Here is a 17,047-nt window from a genome sequence, read left to right as displayed (position 1 = left end):
AGAAGCAAAGTTAGTGGCATGGGATTATAATTCAGATAATGAATATATGATTTCTATGACTTTCATCCAAAGGGCTCGATTTATTCATAGTAAATTTGAAGAAAAATGTGGTGGGGATAAGCTAAATGTTACTGTAGATTTCTGAAAGGAATGTTGTATGGAAATAGCCTATCAAATTGAAGATAAAATCAATTCAAACGACGACAGAGTAACTACTGGTTTATTCAGAGGTATTGATAACATATTCCAGTTGGCATTTAGAATTGGAGAGATATGGGAATTGATTAATGAGATTTTTAACATGTGGGAGAACATTGGCATTAGAAACTAGAAGGTCAAAAGGTCTAAACCATTGATACATAGCAACAGTAAATCAGGGCCTGAAATGAAGCAGCTTCAAGAAGATATGACTATCACACCTTGGAGAGCAATACAAGGAGTGAAGGATGAAAAACTTGTCAAAACAATATTATCTCGTGTGAGGTCAGGGGAATTATCATTGCAGGAAATGTCTGAGGAATTTCAAAAATAAGTTTGTTGAATTATTTTTATTTATTTCTAACTTATAATTTTCTTTTAAATATAACATATTGTTTTTGGTAATATTTTTATACATATCATTATATTAACTTTTTTTATTTTATCTATGCAGTCACAAAGTTTACATGAAAATTCAAGAACAAATGGTTAAATTTTTTAATGAAGATAGTTGGGATGATATTGTACGCAACTATTCAGATTCAAGTTCAACATCAACATTAAAAAAAATTATCTTGCATTTAAAAAGGTATGTTGATTTATACATTCATTTTTATTCATCTGTACACTATTTTTAATTTATAATTTACACATATATTTGTTTATTTTATAAAAGATAAGAAATGATGCAAATGGAACACCGGATAGTTTCAGAACCTTTATTGAAAAAATTAAGATCGACAGACTGAAGAAGCAACGTCTTAAGAATGTTGAACTTAATCCAACCCTTACTCATTTCATTTGGAATGGGCTTGACACTATTCAATATCAAGTAATACAAGGCGACTGTGAAGACATTGCTAAACTCATACCTAAAAAGGATTATGCCCTAGTTATTGCAGATGTTCCCCATGGTTTCAATATTCCAAACATTGACTGTGATAGTGACTCTTATACTTATCAAGCTCTTAGAAAAGTTGTTGCGGGATTTCTAGAAGTCACGTCATCACTATTATGGAGATTTGTGACATTTCATTCAGACACACAATTAGCAATATTTTGTCAAGTTTCAAGGGGAAAACAAATTCAAGGATATAGCTTACATGGTAAGACGTTTAAAATGTATATTTGATTAATGTTAAAAAAATCATTTATGTACAAGTTAATTGAACTTTTACTATTTCATGTTACAAGCAAAAGTCAAATCTTCTTAATCGTGAAGATCAACCATTTATAAATGATTTTGAGTTCATCCATATTAATAGTTGGGCAAAAGCTGATAGCTATATGTCTATGATTTTTAATCGGGTAGATGGAAAGAGTCATAGCCAAATACTGACTTATGATGTTGGTGTAAAAAAATTAACATATGCAGACAAATAAGCAAAATGAGAGATAATTAACATTTATCAAAAACCGCAGTTATTGATTAACTATCTTATAGACATATGTTCAAATGAAGGAGATTGGGATTTGGATTTATTTTCTGGCTCAAGTAAGTTTTATTATATGGAATTGGATTTCAATATGTTATTTCTTAATTTATATGTCATTGTACTAATTTACTTCATTATTTTTTTGTGCTTGATAATTAGGCACAACAATAGTATGTTGCCTTCAAAAAGGAAGAAACTTCATTGTCATTGAAAAAGATCCAATACAGTGCAATTTTATTCAGCAAAGAATTAATGCTCTTCAATTTCTTCCAGATGCAATGCAAGAAATTGGGTTGAAGAAATGGAACTTTAGTGAATCACGTGTGGCAAAAAAGGCAAAGGAATCCCAACCACCATTACACGGAATAATTGGAAAGGCATCCATTGGGAGATTCGCAGACATCAAAGATCCATTAGAAGAGGAAAATGAGCAAAATGAAGCAGAAAATATTGTGGGAGAAAACAATGATGAAACTCTAGAGGACGAAGAGTTTGGATTACGTGACATTGTTGATTAAATTTAAGTTATGCTTGGAAATCAAGCTCATTTTTTGTAACTATTAATTAGTTATACTTGTAATGTTTTGACTTTGACATTTTATGAGAAGAATAAGCACTCAAGTAATGTTGTTATGTGTTCAACATTTGTATTATGTGATTTTCGCATTAATTTTTATGTTAATCATTATTTTTAGAAAAAACAGAGATTATTATTATTTTTTGGACATGAAATTCATTTAAAAAAAAAAAAACACCAACCGATTATTTAACTATTTTTAGTTAAAATTTTCCTATAAAAATTGTGATTTTGACATGTCATTTCTAGCAAAAAATTATCAAAATGTGTAGTTTCTTAGTTATATTTATGTTGAAAATGATTATTTTTATGTCAATTGTTAAAAATTATTGTTTTTTAGAGACAATTATTTCATGTGGATTGAAAAATTAATTAACGATGTATAAATATGTAGAATATCGAAAATTCAAAATATCAACATTCTTTTTTAAATATGCAAAACAATAAAAACCTCACTACAAAAAAAAAAAAAACAAATATGAAGAAGAAGACCACTTCAAAAATTATTAAATTTAGAAAATAATTATTTACATTTCATACATTAGAAAATTTAAAGTAAAAAAATAGGTCTTTTAAAAAAAGGGTCCGATGCAGAATTATCACTTTCTTAAATCAGCGTGAAAATCACTACCATTCTAAATCGTAATGTACATAAAAAAATTTAAAGTGCCAAAAACTATGCTCTAAAAAAAACACGTGTGTTCTACATCGCCCCTTTTCAAAATCAGGTCACTTTTTTGTTATCTCTACAAAATGGGTAACAGTTGTAGGAATTTACAGGGTAAGTTCCTCAGAAAGAATACCAAGAGGACACCGCTCACAACCAGATCTCAAATCAATACACCAGTATTTTTGACGTGGTTAAAACCCTCAGAGTGCAAGGAGGGAAACAGTCCACGGCCTGTCCCAACGTGGGTACAGACAATTTATTAATCAAAGAATGAAAATTTACATAAGCTTCTCTCATGCACGGATTACCCGAACAATGACCCTCCATGCGCTTTAAATAGAACTCATGGACCAATCGGGTGTCAAGCCACGGATCAAGTGTCGATAATACCGAGGTGAGAGTGAACCGTCGGATCACTACATATCGTGACCGTCGGATTGTAAGTTACAATATGTACAACGGTAAAGAAACACACTTTACCTAACTCTATACCTAACTCTAAACTAGACCAAGTTGAACTTAACTATATCCTATGTGTCGGAATATCCTAACATCCCCCCTTAAGAACAACTTGGGATAGGATTGAAGGATTTACAAATATGACACAATAGGAGAAGGAAGGAGGCACTAGAGCCTATCCCCCCTTAGCGACAACTTCCTGAACTCCAAGCATATATCGAAGTTTAGTGAACTTCGCCTCTGTGAGAGCCTTTGTGAAGATGTCTGCAACCTGATCATCTGTTGGACAATATTGCACTTCAAGAACATGGTCATGAATGAGCTTTCTGATGAAGTGCATGTGTAGTTCGATGTGTTTGCTGCGCTGATGCTGAACTGGATCTTTGCATAGCTGGATGGCACTTTGATTATCACACCAAAGTGTGGTTGGATGCTGCTGCTCAAAGCCAAACTCTGATAGGATCTGACGAAGCCACAAGGCTTCCTTACTAGCTTCCACGGCACCACGATACTCTGCTTCTGCTGACGAAAGAGAAATGGCAGCCTGTTTCTTACAAGCCCATGTAATTGGTCCTGAACCAAGAGTGAAGACATAACCGGCAGTAGACTTCCGATCATCAGGGTCACCAGCCCAATCAGAATCAGTGAAACCAACTAACAGAGGAGCTGCTTGGGCACTGTAATGAATCCCAAACTGTACTGTACCTCGAACATAACGAAGTATTCTTTTGGCTGCTTTCCAATGACTTTCACGGGGGTTTTGCATAAAACGAGCAACAAGGCCAACAGCAAAGGAAAGATCAGGACGAGTATGGGTTAAGTACAAGAGTTTTCCTACAAGTTGACGGTATAAGGTAGCATCAGCTTCAGGAGAAGTACAAGAGACTGAAAGTTTGACTCCAGACTGAAAGGGAGAAGGGGCTGGCTTACAGTCTTCCATGTGAAAATGACGAAGAATATCACAAGCATATTTGGACTGGGAAAGGGAAATACCTTCCTTGGATTGCAGGACTTGAAGACCGAGAAAATAGTGTAAGTGTCCTAAGTCTGTCATTTCAAATTTCTTTTTAAGGATAGACTTCACATGGTTTATAAGGTTGGGATCACTGCCAGTAAGGATAAGATCATCAACATAAAGAACAAGGATGATAAGAGAGTCACCCACTTTCTTGGTGTAGACAGTATTGTCAGAATGACACCTAGAAAAGCCAGATTCTAAAAGAATACACCAGTATTTTTGACGTGGTTAAAACCCTCAGAGTGCAAGGAGGGAAACAGTCCACGGCCTGTCCCAACGTGGGTACAGACAATTTATTAATCAAAGAATGAAAATTTACATAAGCTTCTCTCATGCACGGATTACCCGAACAATGACCCTCCATGCGCTTTAAATAGAACTCATGGACCAATCGGGTGTCAAGCCACGGATCAAGTGTCGATAATACCGAGGTGAGAGTGAACCGTCGGATCACTACATATCGTGACCGTCGGATTGTAAGTTACAATATGTACAACGGTAAAGAAACACACTTTACCTAACTCTATACCTAACTCTAAACTAGACCAAGTTGAACTTAACTATATCCTATGTGTCGGAATATCCTAACAACAGTATCAGTTCACGTTTCAAAGTTTACATTGTTTTTAGTGCATCAAACCCCTAGACACTCCTTTGATATGGACAAGGGTGCATCTAGGAGGCTCCAGACATTCGCACAGCAAGGCATGCATGCGTCTAGGGACTTTTCTCCTCAGACTTGTGCCTGTGACTCTCGGATTTGTGCCACTTTTTCAAGCCCAAAGCCCAAGTCACTACCCAAAACTCAATGACATGTTCAGAAATGAGTTTACACAATAAAACAATGATGCGTTTACAAAAACATTGACAAGGTCTAGACTAGACCCCTACTAGCCATGACAGTGATTTCGTCAAACATGTCACAAATATGTAATCTACAGGTTTAAACAACATATCTGAGCATGGGGTTCCCATATTTATATGAGAATCACTAAGAAGCATTGTCCCCTTACATCATTAACTACATTATTATCTATTAGGTCATAGATACATTATTCATTCATTTACAAATCAAAACATGATGAGAGTCATACATCATCACTGTCATAATACATGCTTATAATCAACATAATAACAATAGAAATATCAAAGATAAATTAGCCATAGAATCCACATATAAACCAATACATTTACACATAAGATACCAAGTAAAGAATCTCTTATTAGTGAATGCAAAAGCCAACTCGCTATGGGACTACCACATTCCACCCGACAATAGATTGACTGAGCCAAATCTCTCTTCAGCTAATCACCCTCGTGTTATATTCCAAGCATGAATGTGGCACTCAAACCAAAATAACCGACAAGGGCATCCCAAGGGTAAACCACCTCACCCTTATCAATAGAAACTAGGCTTTACTACAATCCACACCGAATCAATAGGCCAAAACAATAAACATGTAATAATAGGCTTTACCATGATCTCCACTAGATCACTAGGCCAAAACAAGCATGGATGCCACCATATTTCTCCACCTACACCGTCAGGAATTTTTCTGTCTCCTAGTCTCTCAGGCTTTATCGCAATCCACACCAGATCACTAGGCCCTAAACCGAGACTCCACTCTCCAAGCGTTACCACATATCCCATCTTAGGATTACTAGGCTTAATGGAGAGCACCCACCTCTAGGATTTACCGTATATCCCGCCATTCACTGATCGAGGATTCCTAGGCCCACCGAGGCAACACAAAATTCGGCTTTACTTCAACCCACAGTCTAGTTCAAGGGTTATTATACCATGTGTTATTTTATTCATAGATCCACTTCACTCAGCTTCAAATCCATCCGGCAATCTAGATCAACCAAAACATGATAACCCCATCACACCATGGTTATTCGGAAATGACAAGACTAGGCTAAAAACATTGTTACACCTGGAAAAACCATGTCATGACAGCAAAGAACCACGTAAAATACCATGCATGTCAAATCCCGCAAGGAAATCACACATGCAAATCGATACCTGCAAATAATCATGTTGTAGTTGCTTGATCTTGTTCTTCCTTCCTCTTACCTTATTTTCCTATCTTGATCTAATGCCAAATTTCTCCAAGAAAACTCTAAGTGTCCAAGAGTGAGAGAGAGAGAGAGAATAATGAAAGAGCTCCAAGATTGAACTGACAAAGGTACCAACTGATCCTCTGAAGCTTTTTTATCAATTAGGCCTCTATTTTCTTATTTTCTATTATATTCCTTCATTTTCCTCCTCACATGCAACCTATGACCTTTCACCTTCATTTTCTTCTAATTTCCATTGTTTTCATAATAAAGGTGTCAAAATGCCACTTTTCCTTTCCAAATCCATTACCTTTGCCAATTTCTGTAGCCATAAGACACTAAATGAACACCCACTAGCATGTTTTTCCCAACATTCAGCTTGGAATAAGTGTCCCATAATCCGTGGTTATTATTTTTCCTTTATTAACTTTTTATTACATGGAAATTTCACCAGTGTTGCTACAAAGTGGTAGACTTCCTTGTTGCCATAATTTTGCTTTTAACTTTTCTTTCCACCCTGAATGCCTTCTCCAATGAATCAAGTTCCCAAAGGCGAACCTTATGTTGGATGTTATCCTTTAAAGTCCCTATGAATACATAAATCATATGTTCCTCTAGAATATCATTTACCCTTATCTTCAATTTTTGGAATTCCTCAATATGCTCCATCATTGAACCCTTTTGTTTTAGATTTATCAATTGGATAAAGAAGGTGTTGCTATTTGTATCCTTATAATGTGTTATCATTTCCTCCGTAAAAATTGACCAGGTGACAAGTGATTTATAATTACAAAGCCATCAATACAATACAAACTTATTGGGTTCTAAATATAAAGTTGCAATGTGTACATTTTGTGTGTGTTGCGCATTATGGAGATCAAAATATTGTTCTATCTGTAGTATCCATGCTACCATATCCTTTCCATAAAACTTCCTCATATCGATCTTTGGAATATGGTGGGTCTTCAATCCAATGTTAGATTCTATTAAATCATGATTAACATTTCTTTTGTTCTCATCATGAGTTTCATCTAATATCTTTTCACCATTAGGAAGCATTTCTTGTAGCAACTTTGTCAAGCATTCCATGTATGCATTTAAACCATCCTTCAAACCTTTCATGTCTTCTTTTAATTCATCATTCAAAACTTCCATGCATAATTTTAAACCATTCTTCAAACCAACCATATCATCTTCCATTTTATTTTTTGTTACTCTTTGCAAAAGCGAAATTTGTTGCACTTGGTCTCGTAATTTTGATATATCATGTTGCATTTCTTTCTCTTTTTCATGCATCATAGTAGATATTTTTGGTTTCTTAATAGGTGTTTCCATTTTCTTGCTTCAAGGTTTTGGAATCAAACAATGATATTTATGCTTCATTATGCCCCTCGAATCACTTCAAACTGATTTTTCAAACAAAACTTATGCAAATTTTTAAAAAATGCACACCTTTTTATTTCTTTGTAGGATATCGATATTGAATCTGTTGTATCTCTATAAATTTGGATCTCCAAGGTTTGAAATTAGGTCATGTGATATACCTCTAAGTCTTCTTACCAATTTTGCAAGTTAGACCAAATTTGGATTCTTTAAGATAAATTTATGTCCAATCTCCCACAGTGACATGATTATGGATTGGTTTAGTAGAGCGAACTTGTACGAAGTGTCACGTGTCACTATTCCACCTTCGACCCTGAAAAAAATAAACAAGATACTACCATTCGTTCAATTTCGACCACGTTTTACGAAATTCAAATATGATGCTCGTAGAGGAAGATATGACCATTTTCCCAAGGTCACCTACTTGAGACAAAATTCTGGAGCATGCAAACATCCTAACTTCTTTGGATCATATCTCTGAACATATAGCGAACCAAGATCTGAAATTTTTACACAAAGGTAACCTCAATTTCAGCTCCTTTTGGTAAAAATTCCAACCTTGGAATCTTCGTAGGAAACAAGTTATAGCGAAAATTCCACGATGACGTTTGCAGTAGCAAAACCCTAGAATCCAAAGCTCTGATACCAAATGTTATGCAACCAACTCACATAACGTAAGAAAAGATAGATCAAAGACTTAAAAATTAGCCACTTTGAGAGGGAAACCTCTTTTATATTACAAAAATGAATAATTCGTTGATGATACAAATGACAAGACCTCCTTTTTATATATAGGAGGCTAACGGGTCACAATATAATCAGAGCCTAAATAGCAATAATATTATAAGGGAACAACAATAAAAATAGTGGGCTTTTATGGGGCACAATAATAATAATAGTTGGATTATATGGGGCAAAATAATAAAAATATGGGGACTACATGGGCACAATAATAACAATAAGGGGGCTACACTAACAATAACAATAAGGGGCTACACTAGTAGTATAGGGACCTAATAGGCCAATACTTAGCCAAACTTCCAGGCCTCCAAGTTCCTAATTCCTTGTGTTGTTCCTCAAGGAATTAACCCCTATTTAATGGGGAAATTCCTCAATTATGAATTATGCAATCCTCATAGGCCTTCCTCTGACTTCATGCAGCATCTGTTTAATTTAGATGATTTTACAACTGATAGTACATTGTCCCTGAACTCCAATCTCAACTAGGTCTTTCTTTGATATGACATGCATTAATTAATTATGATTGAAACTTCATTTTACCGGTTGATCACTCCAGGAAGCACCACACTGCACTTCAAGTAGCACCCCACTATACTACAGGCAACACCACATTGTACTTCAGGCAGCACCCCACTGTACTTCAGGAAGCACCACACTCGATTGCACATGGAATCCCACTAGATTGCAGGAAGCACCACACTATTAGACATCCCATTGATTCCTCCATCAGTTGGAACTAGCTTAATTTACTTTAACTCAGTTAGAATGAATTAATTCATTACAACTCAAAATAAGTTCAACCAGTGCTCCTAATTATAGGAGACACTCTACATGACTCTAGTTAGACCCTCAGCTCAAATTAACTAATCCAACTATGCCAAATTAACTTAGTTAACTACTACAAGTTGTCATGAGATGTGGAATTACAGTTTTATTCCCAATTTAATTCAAGGACAAATTAAATTAGAATTTTTCTTGATGTTATTTTTAACATTTCTTGTTGTTATTTTCAACAATCCCTCTCAACAAGAAAGGGATTCACATATATCCCAATCCATTACCTTGGGAATGTTTTGTATGTAGCTCGTGTTAGTGTTGTTGTTGCTACTACAACATCTGCAACTGAAAATCATCCAAAAATAATTGAATCAATTGTGTCTACAACTATTTATTGGGAAAAATTGTGTTGTTGTTGACTTTGCTACTGAGCCTCCTACTCTGTTGTCAGCATTGATCTACACTCCTCAATATCTGACTGATATTGATCCTCTTGCTACTGAATACTATGGGCCTTGTAGCAAGGTAATGATCCATGAGACAAAAACGCCTCAAAGGATCCTACCCAAATTTTGGCACTCTTGGGACTATTGATTCACATTGCCCCACCTCTCACCCGGAGGTATGGCTGAATGTGCTCCCTCTTCCCACTTAGCTCGAAATTTCCCCCTATTAGAGGTCTCTGCGTGAGTGGATGTCTCCACTCGACCTACTCTTTTCTTATCCAATTGTGGTTGCTCCACAACTTGTTGAGGTTGCATGTTGAGAGGTAATTCATGCTCCCTCTTAACCACCAAATCTATAACATTTTCCTTTCTCCTCAAGGCTTTGCATGCATATTTTACCTAAAGTGCATACAGGTTCTTGACTCGCACACCAATATGTTTCACCTATCCTGTGACGATGTGTCTAAGGAAAACTTTTCCTTTGCTAAATATTACATCGTAGCCACGGTCTTCCAATACTGTGATGAAAACAATATTCTTCTTTAGTCGTGGAACATACATCACATCAGTGAGTCTAAGAGGGGATCAAAAATCCCTGTGAAAGGTAGCAGTACCAATACTAGTTGCGTTATACCTCCCATCATCTCCAAACTCTATGTTCTGCTTAAGGTATTTCTCCTCCAAGTCACTGAAGATATATCTATTCCCCGTCAAATGGAATGAGACACCGTAGTCGAGATACTACGTGCTTCCCATTACAGTTATTTTCATGCATGCAATGAGAGTGAAATCAAATTTGAATTGTGAATCTAGAGCTTCACCTGCTGCTATTATTGTAGGCTCCTTCTTTCTTTATTTCTTCTCTGGGAAGTTCGTGGCGTAGTTCCCAAACTCGTGACAAAGAAAATACTTGATGTTCAACAAGTCCTTCTTCTTTCTGCCCTCCTCACCTTGGGACTGATTTCCCTTGGCTTTATTTTCTTTGCTAACTAATGCAAATATCTCTTCCATTTCTTTTGATGGGGTCCCATCTCTGGTGTTCTGTTGAATCTCTTTTTGCACCAAATTGGACCACAAATGCTCGCACTCGGGTAGCTTCTCCCTCCCATGAACTAAGTCCTAGTAGTTGTGCTAGCTATTGGGAAGGCCTAAAAGTGCTAGGCTCACCAGATCATCTTCAGCAACTGTAGCACTAACACTTCCAAGCTCATCCTAACATTGGGTGAACTTGGTCAAGTACTTTGGTATTGTGTCGCCCTTCTCCATCTTAATTTTTGTGATCTTGTCCTTTAGCGCCAGCTTCCTGTGGTCACTGTTGTTTTGAAACATGTTTTTCAAGACCTTCCACATTGCATATGGAGTCTCCTTACCATGGAGGTTCGAGACAATATGATCTATAACTCCTTCTAGGATAATCCTTTTCGTCTTTGCAACACATTTTCTCCACTCTGCCAGATCTTGAGCATCAACTACTGGAGGCTTAGGAATATCATTATCTATGAATTCCTTAAGTCCATTGTCTTCCAACACTACCTCCGTCATGTCATTCCAAGAAATATAGTTTGAGCTACTCTCAAGGGCATATTTGAGTCTCAATCCATAGAATAACATCCTGGTAGCTCTGAAGTATGATACTACAAATTTGATTTCACCTGCAAAATAAAAACTCGTATTCTCCTCTTCTATAGTGAATTCATCTTTGATACCATGTATAAATTCCTTGTAGATTCAAACTGCTAATTTTAATATGCTAAAAACAATTTACTTGAATCTAATCTAATCATGATCTGAAACAATAAATGATTGATGAAATCACAAAGAATACAAGAGAAATAATTCAATCACACATAACACAATGATTTCCAGGGGAAAGTTGCAACTAAAAACCCTTGCAATCTATATATTGCATTAGTCAAAGAATCTAGATGAATATCATATGTTCTGCTCAACCTTGAGCTTAAACTGCATAAGTATTTTATATCATTTTCCTAACTGATTGCCTTTGGCCAATACTTAGTTAAATTTCCAAGCCTCCAAGCTCCTAATTCCTTGCTTTGTTCCTCAAGGAATTAGCCCCTATTTAATGGGGAAATTATTCAATTATGAATTGCACAATCCTCATATGCCTTCCTTTGATTGCATGCACCATCTGTTTAATTTAGATGATTTTAAAATTGATAGTACATTGTCCATAAACTCCAATATCAACTAGGTATTTCTCTGATCTGAGATGCATGCATTAATTATGAGTGAATATTTAGTTTACTAGTTGATCATTGTAGGCAGCACCCCACTGTACTACATGAAGCACCACACAGCACTTCAGGAAGCACCCCATTGTACTTTGGGCAGCACCCCATTAGATTGTAGACGGCACCACACTACTAGACCTCCCACTAATTCCTCCATTAGTTGGAACTAGTTTAACTGACTTTAACTCAGTTAGACTAAATTAATTAATTACAATTCAAAATAAACTCAACTAGTGCTCCTAATTGTAGGAGACACTCTACATGACTCTAGTTAGACCCTCAACTTGAATTAACTGAGGCAACTAAGTCAAATTAACTTAGTTAACTATTACAAGTTGTCATGAGATGTGGAATTAGATATTTATTTCCAATTTAATTCAAGGACAACTTAAATTAGGATTTTTCTTGATGTTATTTTTAAAATTTCTTCTTGTTATTTTCAACAAAACATTGCAAGGAAATAGGAGCTTGGGAAGGCTTGAAATTGTCTAAGTGTTGGCCAAAGTCATTCAATCAAGCAGGGGATAGGAAATACTTGTGAAGGTTGTGCTCAAGCTTGAGCAAGCATATTGTATTCATCCAGATTCTTTGATTAATGCAATACAGATAGGAAGGGTTTTTGAATAGTTGATTTCCCCTAGATAAATCTATGTGTATGTGTGTTAAATCATGATGCATGTTTTTTATATGTGTTCTCAATCGTGGATTTTCTTCCACAAATGAGTATAGTAGATTTGAGTCTTATGTTTTAGTACATCACATGAGCAGTTTTGAATCTATAATTAATTTATACATGGTATCGAAGTGGGATTCACATTAGAACTAGTCATTGAATTCCTCATGTGCAGTGATCATTGAAGAACTAATGAGTTGTTAGGAGGTAGAGTTGATGGAGCCCTAGTTTAGGGCGGATCCAGAAAAGCCTGTGTGCAAACTTCTTAATGGAGCAAGAAGGTTTCTAGTGGGCAGATCAATGAGCCAATGTTTAGTGACACAAAAAGGATTTGTGATCATTGATATTGGCAGATTGAGGGACAGAGAGATTTCCAACAAGGAGATCGAGACGCAGAGGGAGTCTAGTTTCAGAGGGAGCAGCCCTATGGAAGCTACTACTTCAGGATCTAGGGAGATCAGAGTCATTACTGCAGTAGCAGCAGTAGGTGAAGCTCTAGCTTCACAATTCAAGCTTGATTTTACTCTCATTGCATGCATGGAAAGCACAATGATGGGAAGCATGTGGTATCTAGATAGTGGTGCCTCGTTCCACATGACACATGACAGGGAATAAAGATTTCTTAAGTGACTTAGAGGAGAAATACCTCAAGCAGAACATAGAGTTTGGAGATGACGGGAGGTATAGCGCGACTGGTATCAGTACAATCACCTTTCATATGGAGTTGGTCTCCCCTCTCAGGCTCAAGGATGTGATGTTTGTTTCGGGCCTAAAGAATAATCTTGTATTCATTGCAGTTTTGGAAATCATGGCTACGATGTGATATTCAACAAACGAAAGGCATTCCTGAGACAGGTCACCACGAGACAGGCAAATCAGATCAGTCAGTGTGCAAGTCAAGAACCTATATGCACTTCAAGTAGAAGATGCATGCAAAGCCTTAAGGATCAAGTCAAAGGTTAGAGACTTGGTGGTTGTGAGGGAGAAATATTTACCTCTAAAAATGGAGCCTCAGAAGCAACCTCGGCAAGTTGTGGAGCAACCACAAATGGTGAAGCAGAGAAGAGACAGAGTGGAAAAATCCACTCAAGCATAAACCTCCAGTAGGGGGATATTTTGAGCTAAGTGGGAAGAGGGAGCACATGCAACCATACCTTTAGGTGTGAGATGGGGCGATGTGAATAAATAGATTCAAGAGTGCAGAAATTTTGACAGGGTTCAATGAGGTGTTTTTGTCTCATGGATCATTACCTTGCTACGAGGACCCACAGTATTCAGTAGGAGGGATTAGTGTCAGTCATATATTGAGGAGTTCTAAGGAGTGTTAATAGTAGATAAGGAGGCTTAGTATAAGAGTCAGTAGCAACACAGTTTTCGCAGTAGGCAGTTGCAAACATAGTTGGTTTAATGATTATTTTTATTTAATTTTATGTATTATTCTCAGTTGCAAATGTTGTAGTAGCAGCAACAATAGTGAGAAGTGTTGCATGCATCACATTCCAAAGGTGTTGGATCGAGTCATATGTGAATCCCTTTCTTGATGAGAGGGAGTGTTTAAAATGCAACAAGAAATGCCTAATTTAATTTTGCCTTTGATTAAATTAGGAGAAAATCGAAATTCCACATCAACAGACAACTTGAATGAGTTAAATGAAGTGATATAGTTGTTATCACTTAGTTATCTTAGTTAATTAGAGATGGGGGAATGAAATTTAGATGTGTATAGTAATTCCTAAATTTTAGGAGCCTGGGTTGAGTTAATTTCAGTTGTAAAAATTTAATTCAGTTAAATTGAGTTATGGTCAATTAAACTAGTTCCAATTGTTTGAGGAACTAGTGGGAGGTCTAGCAGTGGGATGTAACTTCATTGTTTAACCAAATAACAAATAAATTAGCCTAAATTAACTCATGCATGCATGAAATTTGAGTTATCCAGTTGAGATTGGAGTTCAACGATGGTGTCCTATCAATTGTAGAATTTTCCAAGTTATACAGATGTTGCATGCAACCAAAGAAGGGCCTAAAGGAATTGTGCAATTCTCAATGAGTAATTTCCCTAAATAATAGGGGATAATTCCTCATCAAACATTACAAGGAAATAGGAGCTTGGGAAGGCTTAAAGTTGGCTAAGCGTTGGCCAAATTCATTCAGTCGAGCATAGGGTAGGAAATACTTGTGTAGGTTGTGCTCAAGCTTGAGTAAGCATATTGTATTCATCCAGATTCTTTGATTAATGCAATACAAATATGAAGGGTTTTTGAGTAGTTTCTTTCCCCTAGATAAATATCTTTGTATGTGTGTTAAATCATGATGTGTGTTTTTGATATGTGTTATCGATCGTGAATTTTGTTCCACATAAGCATAGAGCAGATTTGAGTCTTATGTTTTAGCACATTACATGAGCAGTTTTGAATCTACAATTAATTTCTACAGGATGCAATGAATGAGGAAATATGAATCAATCATGAAGAGTGATGTCTAGGAAGTGGTGCCTAGACCCAAGGACAAGGACAAGACTGTAGTCACCTCAAAATGGCTATACAAAATCGGACATGGAGAAAATGGGAGTGCTAATAAATATAAGTCCATGTTTGTTGCTAGAGGCTTCTCTCAAAAAGGAGTGGACTATGACGAGATATTTTCACAGTTTCCCAATATACCACTATCTTATCTATTATTTCTCTCGTTGCCTCTCAAGGATGGAGCCTTCATAAAATGGACGGTAATAATGCTTTCTTGCATGGCTCACTTAAGGATGAAGTATACTTGGAACAACCTCAGGGGTTCGAAGTACAAGATCGAAGGACACATGTTTGCAGGTTGAAGAAAGCCCTCTATGGGTTGAAGCAACCCCCTAGGGCTTAGTATGAGAGGATTGATAACTATCTTATAAATTTGGAATTTACGAGGAGCGATGTTGATCCTATCCTATACTTCAAGGTTGAAATGTACATGCCTCTCATTTGGATCCTTTATGTAGATGGTCTCTTTTTGACAGGTACAAACCCTGTCATTTATAAATTCAAGTGGGAGTTGGATTCTGATTTTGAGATGAAATACCTAGGACTAATGCACTAATTCCTAGGCTTGGAGGTCTGGAAAAATCCAGGTGAGATTTTCCTTTCTCAAGAAAAATACATTGGAAAGCTTCTCGAGAGGTGTCAGATGGTGGATTGCAAGTTTGTGTCTATTCCGGTGGAACTCGACTTCAAGAAGCTATGTGATAGTGTTGTTAGGCCTGAATTGGAAAACTCTTCCAAATATAGACAACTTGTGGGGGGCCTGATGTTCTTGGTAAACCCTTGTCCTGACATATGCTTTGATTTGAATATGTTGAGTCAATTTATGGTCGAGCGTCATCACATACATTGGATTGCTACTAAGAATATCTTGAGATATCTTTGTGGCATAATCAACTATCGACTGAGATACATTGTCGAGAATTTGAGGCTATATGGATATATTGATGTTTACTGGGTTTGCAGTGTGGTGGATTGCAAAAGCATGTCTAGATGTTGCTGCTCATTGGGGCCTGCTTCAATTTCTTGGATGAGTAGGAAGCAGAAATCGGTTGCTCTAAGCACTACCAAGGCCGAATACATTGCATCTAGTATGGCCTGTTGTGAGGTTGTTTGGTTAAGGAAGCTATTTAGTGGGTTATTTGAGCACATATTTGATACCACCATGATATTTTGCGACAAATAGAGTGGGATTCACCTTTCAAAGAATCTCATGTTCCATGACCACTCCAAGCACATTGATATCAGGTACCAATTTATCTGGGCTATGGTACAGCAGGGAGAAATAAGACTCCAACACATTAGGACTAATGAACAGGTTGCATACATCCTCACAAAGCCCTTAAAGGTCAAATTCTTAGCCTTCAAAGAGAGACTTGGATTCCTGGTAAGACCCTTCCATGAGGGTCTCGCTTAAGTTGGACATTGAGCTCTAGGAACTCCTAGGGGCTTGGGGTACTTCTTGGATCTATGAGTGACCATAGGGTGAGTGGTTCACCTTCCCCTATTGGTGTGTTTTATACAGGATGAGTGGTTCACCTTCCCCTATGTTAACCATGATGGTTGACATGTGCGTAGGGTGAGTGGTTCACCTTCCCCTACGATTGATGACACATGTTTGTAGGGTGAGTGGTTCACCTTCCCCTTCGATTGACATATGTACAAGATGAGTGGTTCACCTTCTCCTACTGATTCCCCAATATACATCATATGCATGTAGTCCACGACTCACGAGAAGTACCTCTCATCTGGCCAATGAGTTGGGAAAATTGGATAGGGACCATAGCACTACATATGGACGCACCGTGTACTGTCGTACTCCCTATGTATAGAATGC

This window comes from Pinus tabuliformis, chromosome 5_2 (assembly GCF_031772625.1).
Source record: "Pinus tabuliformis cultivar Carrire ecotype Pingquan chromosome 5_2, CPIR1, whole genome shotgun sequence".
In the NCBI taxonomy this organism is placed as follows: domain Eukaryota; kingdom Viridiplantae; phylum Streptophyta; class Pinopsida; order Pinales; family Pinaceae; genus Pinus; species Pinus tabuliformis.
This window is presented reverse-complemented; position numbering follows the sequence as displayed.